At 38.3% G+C, this 13028-nt stretch overlaps 1 protein-coding gene across 1 annotated transcript in view; it reads right to left on the bottom strand.

The window, feature by feature from the left end:
• The window catches only part of LOC142436276 (thyrotropin-releasing hormone-degrading ectoenzyme-like), a 333189-nt gene that overhangs the window by 43139 nt on the left and 277022 nt on the right, over positions 1 to 13028 (bottom strand). The gene's annotated exons all lie outside the window — the stretch shown is intronic.

The raw sequence follows: 13028 nt of genomic DNA, 5'->3' as shown, positions 1-13028 counted from the left end.
TCCTGTATATCAATAAACTAACTGCTCATGGTGAAGATGATGATGGCAACAACAGTGAGGATTACAATGAAGACAATTAGGGAGATTTACCTCGGGATCTTCCAGCGTCTCAACATACATGACACCCAAAGCAATATACATGAAGAAAGCAGGAGGTGAGTAAGAAGCCAGGAAAGAAAAGCTGCTGACAGTTATGGCTGGGTAGTTCACATACCAGCAGCATCATTCAAGGTGAACAGTTTTCAGTGGAGCTTCCAGACTAAGACCAACTAAGAACAAAGTGAAGGCTATTCACTTCAGAGTTATTAGGAACATAAAATGTCATGAACAGTCACGGAACACTGGCAACTATGCGGAAAAACGATGAACAGCAAGAGATCATGGTGAGCTATAGTGCAGGAAGGTAAGCCCCTCAAGTCAGAAGGCAATCCGTACACAGCTGATGGAGAGCTGCCACCTCAACTTAGAGCTGCACATAAGGAGGGGGAGGTAAACACGAGTGAGGACTACGGGGCACGTCGCTGTGCTCTTGGGAAAGCCGCACGCGGACCAATGGCCATCATCTGAACAGAACGAGAGAAGACGGAATCATTTAGAATCAGGGCAGGTGAGCACAAGGGCTGTAGTCTTTCAGCATCCTTGTTGAATCTGCGTGCTGGGAGATAACAGGAGAAAGTGGATTGCATACAGAGGAATGAAGTATTTGGATTGGAGGAAAGCTTGCTAGCAACCTATGATCGGCAGTTGACACAACCTTGCTTGCTGCAAGTGAGGAGGATGGGAGCACTTGCTGATGAAGATTAAGGACTGCAGTCTTTAGTGTGGATGACAAATTAATGTAAAGAAAAAACAAACCATCACAATTGGACCAATAGACATTATCCTGATAAATGTAGAGATGGTGATTTTGTTAAGAATTTCATCTTGCTTGGATCCACAGCAATTTTTATGGAAGCAGCAGTCAAAACAAGTAAAACATTGTACTGCACTGGGCAAATCTCCTGTCCCTAGTCCCCTTAAAATGGTGGACATGCAAGGCCATCGCGTTCAGGGCTAAGGTGTTCCTAACTGAAGCTGTGGCAATTTCAACAGATTCTTATGCAGGTGAGAGTTATCTACCCAGTAATAAATAATACAGAAGAATAGATACATTTGAATACAGTGCTGGTGAGGACTATTGAAAAGTGCGATGGACTGCCAAGAGAACCAACACATCAATCTTAAAAGTATGCCCTCTAGATGCAAGCATGATCAGACTTCATTGTACATACTTTGAACACGTGATCAGGATAAACCAATTTGTGGAGAAGGACATCTATTTGGTGAAGTCTGAGGGCACTGACAAAGATGAGAAGCCCGATGGAGTGACAAAGTGGCAGCAACAAAGGGTCCCAACCTAACAAGCACTGTGAGTCTGGTGCACAGTGTCGCTGTGAGCAGGAAGCAATTCGATTGTACCGAGCAACAACTAAAAGCGATCTCTGGATGGCTTTAGACTATGAACAAATTTTCCAAATAATTTTCATGTATTTTAAAATATGTTATTAAATACCATAGGTCAATGAAGCATTAATATACACATATTTTTGAAAACTGTGCTCAGAGCATGTGAATAAGTTTAAATAGCCAGCCCTTTTGTTATTACTGATTCTTATTTCATTTTCTTCTAATTTTCAGTTTTTATCAAACACTAAGCTCAAAAATATTTTTTAATAAATCACTTTATTGGATGCTCATACAACTCTTATCCGAATCCATCCATCCATCCATCCATCCATTGTGTCAAGCACATTTGTACATGTGTTGCTATCATCATTCTCAAAACATTTTCTTTCTACTTGAGCCCTTGGTATCAGCTTCTTGTTTTTTTCGCCTCCCTCCCCCCACTCTCCCTTCCATACCCTTCATAATATATATTTTTTCATGTCTTACACTGTCCCATGTCTCCCTTCACTCACTTTTTCAGTTGTCCATGCCCTAGGGAGGGGGTTATATTTAGATCAGCTATCTAGACACCACTTCCATTTCTAAGAAATTTTAAATCTCCACTTTACACAAGGGATAGCATGAATCACTCTCCTGCCACAAGCCATCTACTTTATAAATGTGTTTGCTCCCACTTACCTGTGTTTAATCTTTTAATGGATCCCCATGGTAAACTTTTATTCTCTTAATATGCTATCTTCCTTAAACTTTGCAGACCAAACTATATATTATGTATTTTAAAAGAACGTCGCATTAAGAGTGCCATAAGTTATCACTGTCTGTGCAGAAATAAGTGACATTTACTCAATGATTTTGTAATACTTATCCAAAGCATTTCTATATTGAATATTCTACTTAGCTACTGAATATCTTCCCTAGTAGACTGTGAGTTGAGCATCTTGAGAAGAGTGTATCTGTCTTACTCGTTGGCATACCTTCCCAATCTAAAATATTGCCTCCAAAAATAAAAGAAACTAAACCAAATAAAACAATGATCAAAATATTTAGGTATTTTATCACTGATTTCAAAGATCGAGACATAATATAATCTGATTTGGAAGTAACTGAGTAATTGTTTACCTATACACAAGCAAGCACAACTGGGCTGTGATAAGTGTGTAAAGAGAACAATTCCCTCTGTAACATATCGAAATAAGAACGTTACTCTCCATACAGTATTTCATACATCCCATGCATATTCAGTCAAAGTCAAAATAGAGTTTTAATGTAATATGCCAAACTGATTACAAAATTGCTAATAAGAGAAAAACTGTCAGGTTTCAAAGAAGAGCAACAGGAAATGTTTACCAATGATGCCATCCTATACAGTAATGTAAAGAGAACCACACAGTATGGGAGCCAAACAACAACAAAAACAAAGCCCAAAAGAATACCAACAGACCAATGACAATCCCCTGTAAATAGTAAGATATTATATAAAATTACCAAATAAAAGTGCTTAAAATTAATTAAAATAACTGGTTATGAGTGTGTTAATGCTAAAGGAAATTAGATCTACATTTTATCCCGTATAATAAAAGAGAAGAAAGAGTTGACGAATTGTATTGCAAACTAAAGTAACAACTGAAGTACAAAGATATTCTAAATTCTTAGGGGAGCCTTCTATGGACAGTAGACCTAGAGAGCCACAAAAGGAATAGTTTGACAATTTGGAACATTCTTTGAATGTAAACTACCCAACAAAGTTAAAATAAAGAAATCAACATAGTACTGTGAAAACATCCAATAAAATGTAGCCTAGAAAAAGGATTAACATCCCAGATACCCACAACAATGAAAATAAAGTAGGATAAAAGAAAAAACCCTTTGTTGATTTTCTATTATGCTTTAATCCTTCATTAATCAGAAAACACTTCACAGAATAAAAATCAAAATTCACAAATACATTTGGAAGGATGCATAATCACATTTGCTAAACGTTAAAAACTTAAAAGTATTTATACTACCTATTGTATTCGCTTTGAGTTGTGAGGGAATTGGAATTTTTAGGTGCGTGGTTGATGAACCTTTACACTGGTAGAATCTCTTGGAATGTATCAAACTGTTTATACATTTTGTATCAAATATTCCACTTACAATAACAAATTAATAAGTCATTTTTATAATAAAAGATTGTTCAAAATATTCACTGCAGTCATGATTATAGTACTGAAAAATTAGAATCAAACTCTCCAGACATATTTTTACAAATGAGAGTAGAGAACGAATGCTTTCATATGTAAATATTAAACCCTGTGAAAATACAAAGAATGAATGAGCATATAGTATTAGTACTTTCACATCTGAGGAGGGTTAAATGAGTATGGAGCAAGAGCAAAAGAAGGTTTTCATACTATATTTATGTTTTGTTTTAGTCTTGACAATTAGAAAGCGTTCAGTGGTTACTTATATATTTTAATATAGCCATAAATAAGAATACCTAGAGCAGTTTACTGAAAAGAGTTGCATAGAAGTCGATCCTTTCAACAATCAATGACTGATTAATTCAACAACACATACAAATACAACATTGCACTATGGATTGGAGTAGCAAGCAGTAGTATAAGGAAGAGATAATGCACTATCCTCAGGATAAGGCTACACTCATCTAACTCACTCTAACCCACTGCAACCCAGTCAATGCAGACCCACAGCGAGTCTATAGGGCAGCGTAGAACGGTCCCTTTGAGTTTCAAAGACTGTAACTTTTTTTTAATTACTTTTATTGGGGGCTCTTACATCTCTGATCACAATCCATACAATCATCTATTGTGTCGAGCCCATTTGCACAGATGCTGCCATCCTCATTTTCAAAGCATTTTCTTTCTACTTGAGCCCTTCATATCAGCTCCTCATTTTTCTCCCTCCCCCCCTACCCACCACCCTCCTGAACTCTTGATGAGTTATAGATTATTATTTTCATATCTTAAATCTTCCTCTGTTGCCCCTCACCCAGTTTTCTGTTGTTCGTCCCCATGGGAGGGGGTTTATGTTGATCCTTGTGATCGATTTCTCCTTTCTCCCCTCACCTTCCCCTTATCCTCCTGGTATCTCTATTCTCATTGTTGGCCCAGAGGGGTTTATGGATTCCCTGTGTTGCAGGCTCTTATATGTAGCACTGTGCATGTTTTGGTCTAATCCGATTTGTAAGGTAGAATTGAGGTCATGATAGTGTGGGGGAAGGAAGCATTAAAGAATTAGAGGAAAGTTGTGTGTTTCAATGGTGCTCTACTGCACTGGCTCATCTCTTCCTTGTGACCCTTCTGTGAGGGGATGTCCAATTGTCTACCTACAGGCTTTGGGTCTCTACTTCTCCCCCCAACCCCCCACTCCCATTCACATTGAGTATAATTTTGTTCTGGGTCTTAGATGCCTAATACCTGATCCTTTTGACACATCATGATCGCACAGGCTGGTGTGTTTCTTCCATGTGGGCTTTGTGGCTTCTCAACTATATGACCACTTGTTTATCTTCAAGCTTTTAAGACCCCAGATGGTATATCATTTGATACCCGGGCACCATCAGCTTTCTTCACCACATTTGCTTATGCACTCATTTTGTCTTCAGTGATTTTGTTGGGAAGGTGAGCATCACAGAATGCCAGATTATTAGAAAAAAAATGTTCCTGTATTGAGGGAGTACTTGAGTCGAGGCCCGATGTCCATCTACAACCTTAATTCTTAACATATAGATATATGTACATAGATCTATTCCCCTCTCATTATATATTTACATATGTACATGCCTGTATTTAGACATCTATAAATGTTCTTTGCGCCTCCTGGTTCTTTCCTCTATTTCCTTTTACGTTCCTCTTGTCCCACCATCATGTTCATGTTAGGCCTTCATTTGGGTTTAGTAATCCTTGCTGCAACATTGCCCTTGGTTAGGGCCCACTAGGCATCTGAAGTCTTTCTCTCCATTGATTTTAATTCACTTCTTGTTCTCTTATCCCTGGGTTGGTATCTCATCCCCTTCCTTTCTCCCACCTCCCTTTCTCCAGTATCCCTCCAGAATCATCAGTCCATTCTTATCTTCTCCGAATTGTTTATCCCACCTATCTTATTTAGATAGAAGACATGCAGAGACATTAATAAGCACAAAAACCAGGCAAAGCCAAAAGAGACAACAAAGGAAGTCAAAATCAACAAAACAATAAAATAACCAAAACCAAAAAGAAAGCCACTGATAAAAATGGAAAAGCCTCTAAATAGTTCAAGGTCTCTTTGCTAGCCTTTAAGAGTGCTTTCTAGTCAAGTCTGATGGGGTCTCACATTCTGTCTCCAAAGTCTATTTTTTGTATTCACTGGAGATTTCACCACTTTGTTCCCCTTGCTGCTCTGTTGCATGCCTTCGGTGTTTCCCTCCAGGGTGATGGGGTCAGACTGGCACATGCACTGTGTCTGCAGTGTTGTCCCCCTTAGCGCTATGGCTCAGTGAGGGACGTTGTGCCTCATAGTGGGGCCAGCCCTATGGTCCTCTCTGTGCATTGTCTGATCTGTGCAGAAATATCGTCCTTGGGGCTTGCTGGGCCAGGATGAGTTCCCCTCCCTCTCCATCCCTTTTCCTTTCTCCTGTGTGCTCTAATCAGATGTGCCCCTCTCCCCAGGCTGTAGGAGAGAGACCAGTCTTCAACCCCATGTGCCAAGATGTGACTACAACATACCGGCATGTACCAGGGAACCGATAGACAGGTGTGCGGGGCCAGCCCCAAACCCAACTATGTGGACACCCCCACCCCTTCGCTAGAAGAATGCACTTCAGAGGACAGCACTGAGACTGTAACTCTTGACAGGAATTGAAAGCCTCATCTTTCAATCCTGTGTAGAATTTGGTGATTTCAAACTGCTGACCTTTCAGATTTCAGACCAACAGGTAAGCACTATGTCATCAGTGCTCCTCTACCAAGCATGTTGCCAGTTCACACGAAGTATATAGAACAATACAGAATTACCCCCTAGGATTTCCAATTGGCAAATCTGTCTCTCTCTCTCTCTCTCTCTCTCTCTCTCTCTCACACACACACAAACACACACACACAAACACACACTGGACTTGCTAAAAAAAATACCTATTCTTGCTGGGGAGGGTAGACAAGGCTTTTTTTTAAAGTAGAACCATTTTTTAAATGAATACTTATATCTTCAATTGACTAAGCAAACGGGGATTTAAGAATTTTCAAATACTGGGCAAAATTCCTATGATTTGGGGTCAGAACAACTGCTGCTCAATTGTTTGAGGTTATCCCCCATCCCTAACTTAAGAGCTGCCCAATTTTTGCTGAGCTGAGTGACTTTTAACCTTGATTTCTCAGCTATACAATTTTGATAGTGACCAGTTCATGAAGTGCTTTTACTGAGAAGTAGGAATGAGATCCTTCGAGAATTTCATGAATATTTGCTATCTTCTACTCAGTCTCTTTGAACATGCTTAATGGAGCAGGATGTAGTCAGACTCCAAAGGTTGACAATAGATTAAATAACATAATTAGAGAATTTACTAGCATATACTAAAATATGTATGTCCTGCAAGTCCAAGTAAATGCAAAACATTTCCCCAATTAAATCTAAGTTTGGATTTCTTGTGGTTAGTGCCTCAGAGTTAATTCCAACTCGTAGTGACAAGCACAACAGAAAGAAACACTGCGCACTCTTACAACCTTTCCTGTGTGGGATCATTGCAACCATTTTGGCAATGAAACCCCACACCAAACTCACTGCCATCGAGTTGATGGCGACTCAGAGCAACCCTATAGGACAAGATGGAACCGTGCCTGGAGGTTTCTGAGACTCGAACACAGTGGTGCTCCACCTTCCTAATGCTGTGATCCTGTCACACAGTTCCTCATGGGGGAGTGACCCCCCAACCACAGAATTCTTTTCTTTTCTTTTTAAAAAAAAACCCAACATTTTATTAGGGGCTCATACAACTCTTTTTAAAATTTTTCTCAGTTTTATTTATTGATCTTTCTTTTTTCTTTTTTTACATTTTATTAGGGACTCATACAACTCTTATCACAATCCATACGTATACATACATCAATTGTATAAAGCACATTCATACATTCCCTGCCCCAATCATTCTCAAAGCATTTGCTCTCCACTTAAGCCCTTTGCATCAGGTCCTCTCATAGAATTATTTTCATTGCCACTTCATCACTGTCATTTTGCTACTGTTTTGAATCAGGAGACCTCTGTGAAAGGGCCGTTCCACCCCCACAGGAGTTGCGACCCACAGGTTGAGAACCACTGCTTTAATTCTTCTTGGGAGTATTAAGTCCCAGCTTTCACTCCAGGAGCAGATGGTGATTTCTGGCTGCTGGCTTTACCATTAGCAGGCTGATGAGTGATTACTATGCCACCAGGGCTCCTCGGAGGAGACATTTTGTTCCTGCCAAAGCACTAGCTACTTTGGATTGAAGGTCAGTAATTCTCCCAGATAATCTCAGCGGTGGGCAACTGTGAAATGTTCTAGCAGCTCCTCTGATGCCAGACAGGAACTTGGGTTCATTTTCACAGTTGGAGTTCCCACCTGTAGAAGAGTAAGTACCCAAGTGGTGCAAATAGGAAGCGTTCAGCTACTAACCCAAAGGTTGGTGGATCAAATTTATCCGGAACTTTCTGAGAAGAAGGCCTGGCTATCTGCTTTCCAATGGTACCAGCCTTGAAATATTGATGGAGTAATTTCACTTTGCACATGAGTACCTTTTTCTTTTTCACTCACTCTCAACTGTGGACTAGCCCCTCCTGATGACACGTTCAAAGTACTTGACGTAAGTCTCACCAGCCTTACCTCGAAGAAGCATTTGGTCTGTACTGTTTCAAAGACAGTCTGGTCACTTTTTCTGGCAACCCAGGTAAATACAATATTCTTTGTCAATACCATATTCAAATGACTCATTATTCTCCAGTCTGTGTCCATCTTTCTCATGCACATGAAGAGATTGAAAATATCATGACTTTGATAAGGCACACTTTAATCCTGCAAGTGACATCTTTGCTCTTTAACATATTAAATAATCCTTTTACAGATTTAATTGATGTCTCGATTGCTTCTTTGCATGAGTGTAATTGTGGTATCAAATAAAACAAAATGCTTCACAATTTCAATTCTCCCCACCACCGCCTTCCATTTATCATGATGTCCCTATTAGTTCAGTTGTATTTATTTTTCATTAGGCAGAATTGTGAGGATTTATTTTTTCCTTAGGGAGAAGTACAATCCATGCTGAATGCTGTAGCCTTTTATCTTTATCAGTAAATGCTTCAGGTCCTCTTGACTGCTGGCAAGCAAGGTGTGCCATCTGCATATGGAAAGTTGTTTATGAGCCTTTTTACAATCATGATGGTGCGTTCTTCTTGCAGTCTGGCTTCTGGGATCATTTTTCTCAGCATCCCCTTGATTGCCCAGTGACTGCTTCTGGGTCTTTCTATAGGCTCTGCATGAGCGCTATTAAGTATTCTTTGTAGAGTAATCCATAGGTTGTTTTGGGATACACAATCAAATGCCTGTGCATTGTCAACAAAACGCATCCATCTGATATCTACAATCATATAGTTCATCTCACATCCTCTTCTCAATCCAGCTTGAATTTCTGTCTTTTCTCTATGTATTGTTATAACTATTTTAAACTTATTATCAGCAAAAATTTACTTTCATGTGATATTATGATTTTGTTTTAATAATTTACACAACATATTAGGCCACTTTTCTTTGGAATGAGCAAATACATGAATTTCTTCCAGTTGGTTGATGGGGTAGCTGTTTCCTATAATACTTGACATGGATGAGGGAGTGTTTCCAGCTTATGGCTAGTTATTGAAATATCTCAATTGCTATTCTGTCCATTCCTGAATCTTTTTTTTCTTCAATATTTTCAGTGAAGCTTGGGCTTCTTCCTGTTATACTATTGGTTCTTGATTAAGATGCTACCTCTAAAATGGTTGAATGTGACCAAATTTTTGGGTACAGTAACTATGATTCTTTCATTCTTATTTTAATACTTCCTGCATTATTAAGCATATTTTCCATAGAATCCTTTGGTATTTTCGCTCAAGGCTTGAGTTTTTTCCTTATTTATTTCATTTTGAAAAATGCTGCATGTTGTTCTGTGTAGGATTTCTAACTGAATGTTCATGCATATTCATCATAATGCTTCACTTGTCTTCTTGAGCGAGCCTATAAAACTTTCAAGTCAGCTTTTACTTTGTCTTTAATTTTTCCATTTGCTTTAGTTGCTCTATGATCAATAAATAGCAAGGTTCAGAGTCCCTTCTGACATCTACTTTGATGTCTTCTATCTTTCCTGTCTTTTTAATGACCTTTTGCTCCCTTCATCTATGATGCTCATGATGTCATCCAGGAATCATCTAGTCTTTTATCATTAATGATCAGGCAATGCTGCAAGGCTATTATTGAGATATTCTCTAAATTCAGGTGGGATATACTCACCTGAATACTCTTACATTTTTTTCCTACTAGACTTGTTCTCATCTTTTTCAGTTTCAATTTGAACTTGCACAATAGCAATTGATGGTTTGTTCCATAGTTTGCCTTGTTCTAATTCTGGATAAGGATACGGAGCTTCCCTATCTGCCTTTCCACACATTGAGGAGATTTGATTCTTGGGTGTTACATCCATGTGGCTTTGTTTACAACTACATATGTTAAAATGAAGGTATCTCATGATCATTTTAAAAATTCATAATTATTGCTCTAATAACATTTGCATATTCCCTGGTGAATTTTAATAAATGAGAATAAAATGGTTTGTTTCAGTGTTTAAGACTTCCAAAATTAAAATGGAAAGCAATGTTCTGACTCAGTCAACAAGAAATATAAATTAGGGGATATATTTCTAATAATATTCTAACAGACAGACAAAGGTTATAAATATTTTAAATATTACATTTAAAATTAACATGTTAATGTGAATGAGTGAAAAATATTCACATATTTTCCATTTTCTTTTGCTCTCTGTCTTTAAAATATCACTACTTGTTTTCTCATAAGCATTCTAAAACTTTCAGAATACGAGAAGGTACCCACTAAAGGGAAAAAATAAATGGAATTATTTTTTCAAAACTATAAATTTAAAATTTTTAAATAAAACAACCTTTATCGCCTTCAAAGTACTCTCCATTACCCTTAACACATTTGTCATATTTGTGATTCCATTCTTGGAAACATTAAAAGTCATCTGTTCGGATGGCTGACAGTACCTCCCTCATTATTTTCTTCACCTTCTGTGTCGTCAAATTGCTGTCCTTTCATGTCCCTCTGGATTCACGGACATAAAAAGAAGGTGCACAGAGTGAGGTCAGGTGAGTTAAGATGCATGGGGCCAGAGGGGCATGCTGTTTTTTCACCCCAAATTGGCACACTGAGATGGCTACCTGAGCAGGTGCATTGTTGTGGTGGCAGAACCAGAGTCCCATCTGCCACAAATAAGGTCTTTTTTGTGGCACAGTTACTCTATCATTTCAGAACCTCTAAATAGAAAGCTTGATTAATAATCTGACCTGGTGGAAGGAACTCCAAGTGGATTATGAGTCAACATTTTTGTCTTTTTGAGATGTCGATGGATGTCTAGAATGAGTTTTATCATCAATCGGCATTTTACCTTTCTTGAAATAAGAAAAGCATTCATACACTTGAGTTTCTGAAGCATATTTTCCAGGCAGGAAATAAAATTTCACAACTGCATCCTGTTCTCTTAAATTGGCCAAAAGAAAAACTGATTTCCAGTGATATTACTTCTACAAAAAAAAAAAAAATTCACTGAGACCAGAAAGAACTTTCCCAGGTGACGCCACTGGGTGCGCTAAGAGCAAGTTACTCACCTACCAAGAAAAATGCATAGTGTGAAAGTTATGCCCAGTGGGGCTTTTTTCTCCATTTGGGGGGCGGGGTTCCCCCTCTTTATAGAAATGTCTTTTTAAAGTCCTTCAGTTTTCTAAAGTAAACTTCCCTTTTATTAAAATAAATGGCATTGCTGTTGAAGTGTAGACTCTTGTCCTTTTTAACAGTATGGGTTCGACCGTCCTACAAGTTGGATGCACACACGTGCTAGCAGCGTTACGTGGTCAGGTTCAGGTTCAACGACTTCTCTGATCCTCAGCTTCCTTATTTATAAAACAGTAACAGGATCATTCGACATATAAAAAACAAACTTTTGAAAGGCAAGGATGTTACTTTGAGGACTAAGGTGCCATGGTCTTTTCAATTACCTCACACGCATGTGACCATGATAAGTTGGACACTGAATAAGGAAGACTGAAGAAGAGTCAACACATTTGAATCATGGTGCTGGCAAGAAAATATTGAGAATACAATGCATGTGAAGTGAATAAACCAATCTGTCTCAGAAGATGGGCAGCCATAATGCTGCTTGAACTTCATCTCATTTACTATGGGCATGATGGAGACCCGCCCCTAGAAAGGAATAGCACACTTGGTAAAGCAGAGGAGCAGAGACAAAGACGTCTTGACGCTGTGGTGCAACAATAGGATTGGACATAAGAACAGAGGGGGAGCGCGGCACGGGACTGGCATGTTGTGTCCTGTTTTACATGGGGTAACTGTACGTCAGAACAGACATAAGGGCACCGACAGCAGCAACAACCAATCCTACATATTTCATAAGGCTTTATCAATTATTCATTAAATGAATAACTGTACACAGATTTGTGTCTGGTGCCTTTTAAGTTTCAGTTAATTGTTAGTTCATGATATAAGTTTTCTTCTAGCTACTTTAACTTTCTGTGGTAATCTATTGCACTACTTGCTTGTCTTGATTTTCTCTGGGTGAAATATTGGAGTAAGTGTATGCTCATTGACTTTCTGGATTTTTTGGAACTTCTATGTCGACTTAATCTTTCCACTGTATCTAAAACATACTTTAAAGTCTTTGCATCATACTTTCAAGCAAAAAATACCTCTTAATCATTATTTTCACACATCGGTATCTAAGGAGATCCTCTCAATCTCTATTATTTCTAAATGTTTGCCCAATAAGTTGATGCTGTAATATGGAATAATTCTTAATTACCTGGTTGTAAGCAAAAAATGCTTCTAATTAAACAACTGTTTTGAATAAATACAACTGTATTAGACATTTTATTGCTGCTAAATGATCCTTAGTCTTAGCATTCTGTGAGCAGCTATTTTTGAACCTGAAGTTCCACCCAAAATGAGGCACTGACATCAAGTAACAGAAAATATTGATACTGGTTCTTGGCTTCTTTAACAAGGAAACAGCAAAGGCCAGATATAAATTTCTTTTAAAAGAACCACTGAAAGTCCTTTACCTTTTTTTAAATGAGGTTTTCCTTATATATATTATTATTTATTTAATGAGTGCTGTTTTCTGAAACCTGATTCCAAGCTTTGATTTTGCCTCTATCAAAGTAATTATCTGGGATCGATATTTAGACTCATTAGTTTTGATTAAATACAAAGCTCTAGGGAACTATATGCTTTTTAACATGCAGAAGAAAGTTGCTATGTGATGGGATGTGCACACTGTGAAAGCAGTTTAATG

The sequence above is a fragment of the Tenrec ecaudatus genome, unplaced genomic scaffold (assembly GCF_050624435.1).
Source record: "Tenrec ecaudatus isolate mTenEca1 unplaced genomic scaffold, mTenEca1.hap1 Scaffold_191, whole genome shotgun sequence".
Lineage (NCBI taxonomy): Eukaryota > Metazoa > Chordata > Mammalia > Afrosoricida > Tenrecidae > Tenrec > Tenrec ecaudatus.
The sequence above is the reverse complement of the archived record's forward strand: the minus strand, read 5'-3'. Positions and strand labels throughout refer to the sequence as shown.